The 5,490-nt window shown below is 49.9% G+C and overlaps 2 protein-coding genes across 3 annotated transcripts in view; both read left to right on the top strand.

Moving 5' to 3' along the window:
- FCGRT (Fc fragment of IgG receptor and transporter) overlaps positions 1–5,490 on the top strand; it is a 30,884-nt gene that overhangs the window by 5,859 nt on the left and 19,535 nt on the right. The window lies entirely within an intron of this gene.
- The window catches only part of RPL13A (ribosomal protein L13a), a 24,686-nt gene that overhangs the window by 18,431 nt on the left and 765 nt on the right, over positions 1–5,490 (top strand). The window contains exon 9 of one of the 2 annotated variants that reach the window (XM_021718152.1): positions 1,778–1,780. The exons of the other annotated variant lie outside the window; for it this stretch is intronic. The gene's annotated coding sequence lies outside the window, so the exon portion shown is untranslated. The remainder of the gene's footprint in view (positions 1–1,777; positions 1,781–5,490) is intronic. 2 annotated transcript variants of the gene reach the window in all.

Raw genomic sequence — 5,490 nt, 5'->3', positions numbered from 1 at the left:
ACTCCAGTCTAGCGACAGAGTGAGACTCCAACTCAAAAAAAAAAAAAGTGCCCAGGGCAGCACATGGGGGTCCTGAGACCGTGGTGGCAGGAGCCCAGGACGGTCAGGGGGCATACTGAGGGCCCTGGGCAGCTGAAGGGACGCTGGAGTCCTACAGCAGGACCTCGGGGCCCTTTTTATTGGGATCTCCAAGTTCCTTGTGAGGACCTCAGGGATCAGGGAATGGCATGACAGCAAGTTACTAGGAAAATGACAAAGACTTCTTGAGGGTCAGAACATCACCCTGGTTCTGAAGGGTCTATTTGTCTAATTTTTCTTTTTCTTTTTTTCCCTTTTTTATTTTGAGTTGGAGTCTCACTCTGTCACCCAGACTGGAGTGCAGTGGCCGCTCCCAGCCACCGCAGCCTCGACCCGCTGGGCTCTGGCGATCCTTCCACCTCGCCTTCCAAGTAGCTGGAACTACAGGCACGTGCTACCACGCCCAGCTAATTTTTTGATTTATTGTAGAGATGAGGTCTCGCCTGTCTAGGTGGGTCTCGAACCCGCGGGCTCAGGCAATCCACTCACCTCAGCCTTCCAAAGGCGCAGGATTACAGGCTGAGCCACTGAGCCCAGCTAATTTTTGATTTATTGTAGAGATGAGGTCTCGCCAAGTTGCCCTGGCTGGTCTCGAACCCTCGGGCTCAGGCAGTCCACTTGCCTCGGCCTCTCAAAGTGCTGGGATTACAGACTGAGCCACCGAGCCCAGCCCTATCTTTTTTTTCCTTTGAGTCAGAGTCTCACTCTGTCACCCAGGCTGGAGGGCAGCAGCACAATCAAGGCTCAATGCAGCCTCAAACTCCTGGGCTCAAGTGATCCTCTAGTCTCAGCCTCTCAAGTAGCTGGGACTATAAGCACATGCCACTACACCTAGGTAATTTACATTTTTTTTTGAGTTGGAGTCTCACTCTGTCACTCAGACTGGAGTGTAGTGGCTGCTCCCGCCACTGTAGCCTTGACATGCTGGGCTCCGGCAATCCTTCCGCCTCAGCCTTCCAAGTAGCTGGAACTATAGGCGCACGCTACCATGCCTGGCTCATTTTGATTTATTGTAGAGATGAGGTCTCGCCAACTTGCCCAGGTGGGTCTCGAACCCACGGGCTCAGGCAATTCACTCACCTCAGCCTCCCAAAGGCGCAGGATTACAGGCTGAGCCACCGAGCCCAGCTATTTACTTATTTTTTGTAGAGACAAGGTCTCGCTATGTTGCCTAGGCTGGTCTCAAACGCCTGGGCTCAAGCAGTCCTCCCTCCTCTGCCTCCCAAAGTGCTGGATTACAGGCATGAGCCACCGTGCTCAGCCTGAGGTGTCTTCAAGTGGGACATAAGGTATTTCTCATACCAGGAACGTGGGGACATTTTAGCAAGACCTCAAAATGTACAAATGGTGCAGCTCAGAGTTTAAGCGAGGTCCTTTGGCTCTCTGTTTTCTTGGGCTGGGACTTCTATCTTATCTTGCCCCTGGATATTGTAGCTCCTGGTTCTTGGGCCTTCAGACTCTGGGACTTAGACCAGTGACCTCCCTTCGGCCTCAAACCGAGATACACCACTGCCTCCCCTGGACCTCAGGCCTTCAGACTCAGACTCAGTTACATGCTGGCTTGCTGGGTCTCCAGCTTACAGATAGCCTGCCATGGAACTTTCTGGCCTCCATAAGCATAAGCCAGTTTCTGGACTAAATCTCTTCTCTCTATAAAAATAATAAAATAAAATGAAGAAAAGTTCTTTGAGTATCACAGGTAGTGACATGGAGACCCGCTATTGTCTGTCCATATTGTCACAACCCTTAGAGCAGGGCAAAATACCCGCATTCCTGAGACTTAACAAAAGATGAGCTTCCCCTGCAGGGTACTTTGGCTCACACCTATAATCCCACACTTTAGGAGGCTGAGGTGAGAGGATTGCTTGAGCCCACGGGTTCCAGACCAGCCTGGGCAACTTGGCCAGACCTCATTTCTACAATAAATCAAAAATATTAGCTGGGCACAATGCACGTGTCTGTAGTTCCGGCTACTTGGAAGGCTGAGGTGGAAGGATCGCCAAAGCCCAGCAGGTTGAGGCTGCGGTGGCTGTGAAACTGCCACTGTACTCCAGCCTGGGCAACAGAGCGAGACTCGGACTCAAAAAAGAAAAAAGAAAAAAAGCCGGGCTCGGTGGCTCAGCCTGTAATCCTGCGCCTTTGGGAGGCTGAGGTGAGTGGATTGCCTGAGCCCGTGGGTTCGAGAACCTCCTGGGCAGCGAGACCTCATCTCTACAGTAAATCAAAAGATCAGCCGGGCATGGTAATGCATGCCTGTAATTCCAGCTACTTGGAAGGCTGAGGCAGAAGGATCGCCGGAGCCCAGCAGGTCGAGGCTGCGGTGGCTGGGAGCGGCCACTGCACTCCAGTCTGGGCAACAGAGTGAGACTCCAACTCAAAGAAAAGAAGATGCGCTTCCCCTTGTCTCCTATGCACCCCAGTAAGTAACTTCAAAGAATTCCTTTATTTATTTATTTATTTTTATTATTTTTTTAGTTGGAGTCTCACTCTGTTGCCCAGACTGGAGTGTAGCGGCCAGTGCAGCCTCGACCTGCAGGAAGGATCCAGTGATCCTTCCACCTCAGCCTTCCGAGTAGCCGGAATTACTGGCATGCGCTACCATGCCCGGCTGATCTTTTGATTTATTGTAGAGATGAGGGCTCACCAAGTTGCCCAGGCAGGTCTTGAACCCGCGGGTTCAGGCAATCCACTCACTTTAGCCTCCCAAAGTGCTGTGATTACAGGCTTGAGCCACTGCATCCAGCGTCTTAGGCCCTGTTAACTCCCTTTACTCTATGGCAAGCTTGATTAATGTTTCTGCCGGGTAACTGATAAAAAGTTGTGAGATACCTCTGGTAACTGGCGCAAGGAAATATGAACCAGAAGATATCATTGTTAGGCCCACCTCCCAGCAGGGCCTCCAGAATGTTAGGTCAGGCTCCTGAGGGTGTGGGTGTCTGGTGTGCGATCTGGTGTCACGAGAAAGATGCAAAGAATTGCACAAAAGTTAGGTTGGAAAATACAGTTTATTTAGAAAGTAAATTAGAGAGAGAGAGAAAGAGACAGAGATAATCACTTCCCCAAGGTAGGGAAGGGGGCCAAAGCCAAAAAAACATGCCAATGGCCATAGCTCAAAGGGCACATGGCCGGCCACACCAGAGTCTAGTAAGGCAATGGCAGCTGGCTGCTGGTGGTTGACTGCTTTTAAATATTCCCCTTTGGCTGGGCTTGGTGGCTCAGCCTGTAATCCTGCGCCTTGGGAGGCTGAGGTGAGTGGATTGCCTGAGCCCGCGGGTTCGAGACCCGCCTGGGCAACTTGGCGAGACCTCATCTCTACAATAAATCAAAAAATTATCCGGGCATGGTAGCGCGCGCCTGTAGTTCCAGCTACTTGGAAGGCTGAGGCGGAAGGATCACCGGAGCCCAGCAGGTTGATGCTGAGGTGGCCGGGAGCAGCCACTGCACTCTAGTCTGGGTGACAGAGTGAGACTCCAACTAAAAAAATATATATATTCCCCTTTGATGGGGACAGGTGATTAAGATGGTTGGGTGGCAGTCTGTTCCACATCATCACAAAGGGCAAAGGGGCAGGTAAGTGCAGGTACCAACATCAGGTGATGGACAGCCAGCAGATGGGTGGGTTAGTCATATGATTGCCCCATGGTGGTAGGGTCTATCTGTCACAAAGATCAGGAAGGGCTGATTAGGTGAACCTGGCTCATATGGGTAGAGGCAAACACTTGAAATAGAAAACCTAATTAGTAACAAGCTGGGGAAGGGGTTGTAAAATAATTATCAATAGCTACCTCTGAGAAACTGGTTTTGTCCTTGGCTAGTGATTGGAGGGTAAGTTAAGTGAACTGCTAGAAAAACATGAGATTTAGGAATGTTAAAATGACTGCTCATTGGGTATATTAAATCCACATTATGCCCTTTCAACCATTATTGACAAAAAGTGCTTGTTACTTAGTTTCCATACAATACTGTGCTAGTCACGTAGGCAATGTATAGGTACCAACAACCCTGAACTTTGAAAAGCGAACCGGGCTGGGCTCGGTGGCTCAGCCTATAATCCTGCCCCTTGGGAGGCTGAGGTGAGTGGTTGCCTGAGTCCGTGGGTTTGAGACCCGCCTGGGCAACTTGGCAAGATTTCATCTCTACAATAAATCAAAAAATTAGCCAGGCGTGGTAGCACACGCCTGTAGTTCCAGCTACTTGGAAGGCTGAGCTGGATGGATCGCTGGAGCCCAGCAGGTCGAGGCTGTGGTGGCCAGGAGCGGCCACTGCATTCCAGTCTGAGCGACAGAGTGAGAGTGAGACTCCAACTCAAAAAAAAAGAAAAGCGAACCGTAAAACTTGAAAGATGAACAGAACCATATATATATATATATATATATATATTTTTTTTTTTTTTTAAGTTGGAGTCTCACTGTCACTCAGGCTGAAGTGCAGTGACATGATCACAGCCTCCACAGCCTCAACCTCATGGGCTCAAGCGATCCTTCCCTCTCAGCCTTCCAAGTAGCTGGGACTACAGGAGCGTACCATGCCTGGCTAATTTTTGATTTACTGTAGAGATGAGGTCTCACCAAGTTGCCCAGGCTGGTTTGGAACCCCCGGGCTCAGGCAATCCTCTCGCCTCCACCTACCAAAGTGCTGGGATTACAGGCGTGAGCCACTGCACCTGGCCGAGCAGAACCATTTTTAAAAAACCAGAAGCCCAGCTCTGCTCCTTGGATTCGAATTCAGAAATAAACCTCTTTCTACCAGTTTCCTGCTCCTTGATTGGTATTGAGGGAGAGCAATCCTGCATTTCTCGGACCATCACAGCAGGTCCGAGGAGCTTTGCAGGTGTCCTGGTAGTGTCATAGCAGGACCCTGGGGACGTGAACACCAAGGCTGGCTTTATGAGAAGGACCCAAACAACCCGGAATTATCTTTTGGAGGGTGGGCTCCTTTGTGGTACAGGCTTCCCCTGACATATAAGTGTACTAGGAACCCATCAGCCTCAGTGTACCAGCTAGCGTTATTGTAAGAGGCTGTGTTCAGATTCAGTGAGCATTTTGGGGAAATTCTTTTAACACATTTGCTCATTTCATGATGGGTGATGTACAGCGCACCTGCCCACACCATGCTGAGTGTAGAGCAGTTTTTGACTCCAAACAGCATGACCCCGTGTCCCACCCTCCCTATTCACCTGATCTCAATCTGAGCAACTTTTTTTTGTTTGTTTCCCTGGATGAGAAAATTCCTCTGCTAAGCGTGGTGGTTCACACCTGTAATCCCTGCACTTTGGGAGACAGGGGCAAGAGAATTGTCTGAGCCTACAGGTTCGAGACCAGCCTGGGCAACATGGGGAGAATTTGTTGTTTTTTTATTTTTATTTTTTATTTTTATTTATTTATTTTTTTGAGTTGGAGTCTCACTCTGTCG

Source organism: Carlito syrichta, unplaced genomic scaffold, assembly GCF_000164805.1.
Source record: "Carlito syrichta isolate Samal-C Ts95f unplaced genomic scaffold, Tarsius_syrichta-2.0.1 Scaffold311868, whole genome shotgun sequence".
In the NCBI taxonomy this organism is placed as follows: Eukaryota; Metazoa; Chordata; class Mammalia; order Primates; family Tarsiidae; genus Carlito; species Carlito syrichta.
The sequence above is the reverse complement of the archived record's forward strand: the minus strand, read 5'-3'. Positions and strand labels throughout refer to the sequence as shown.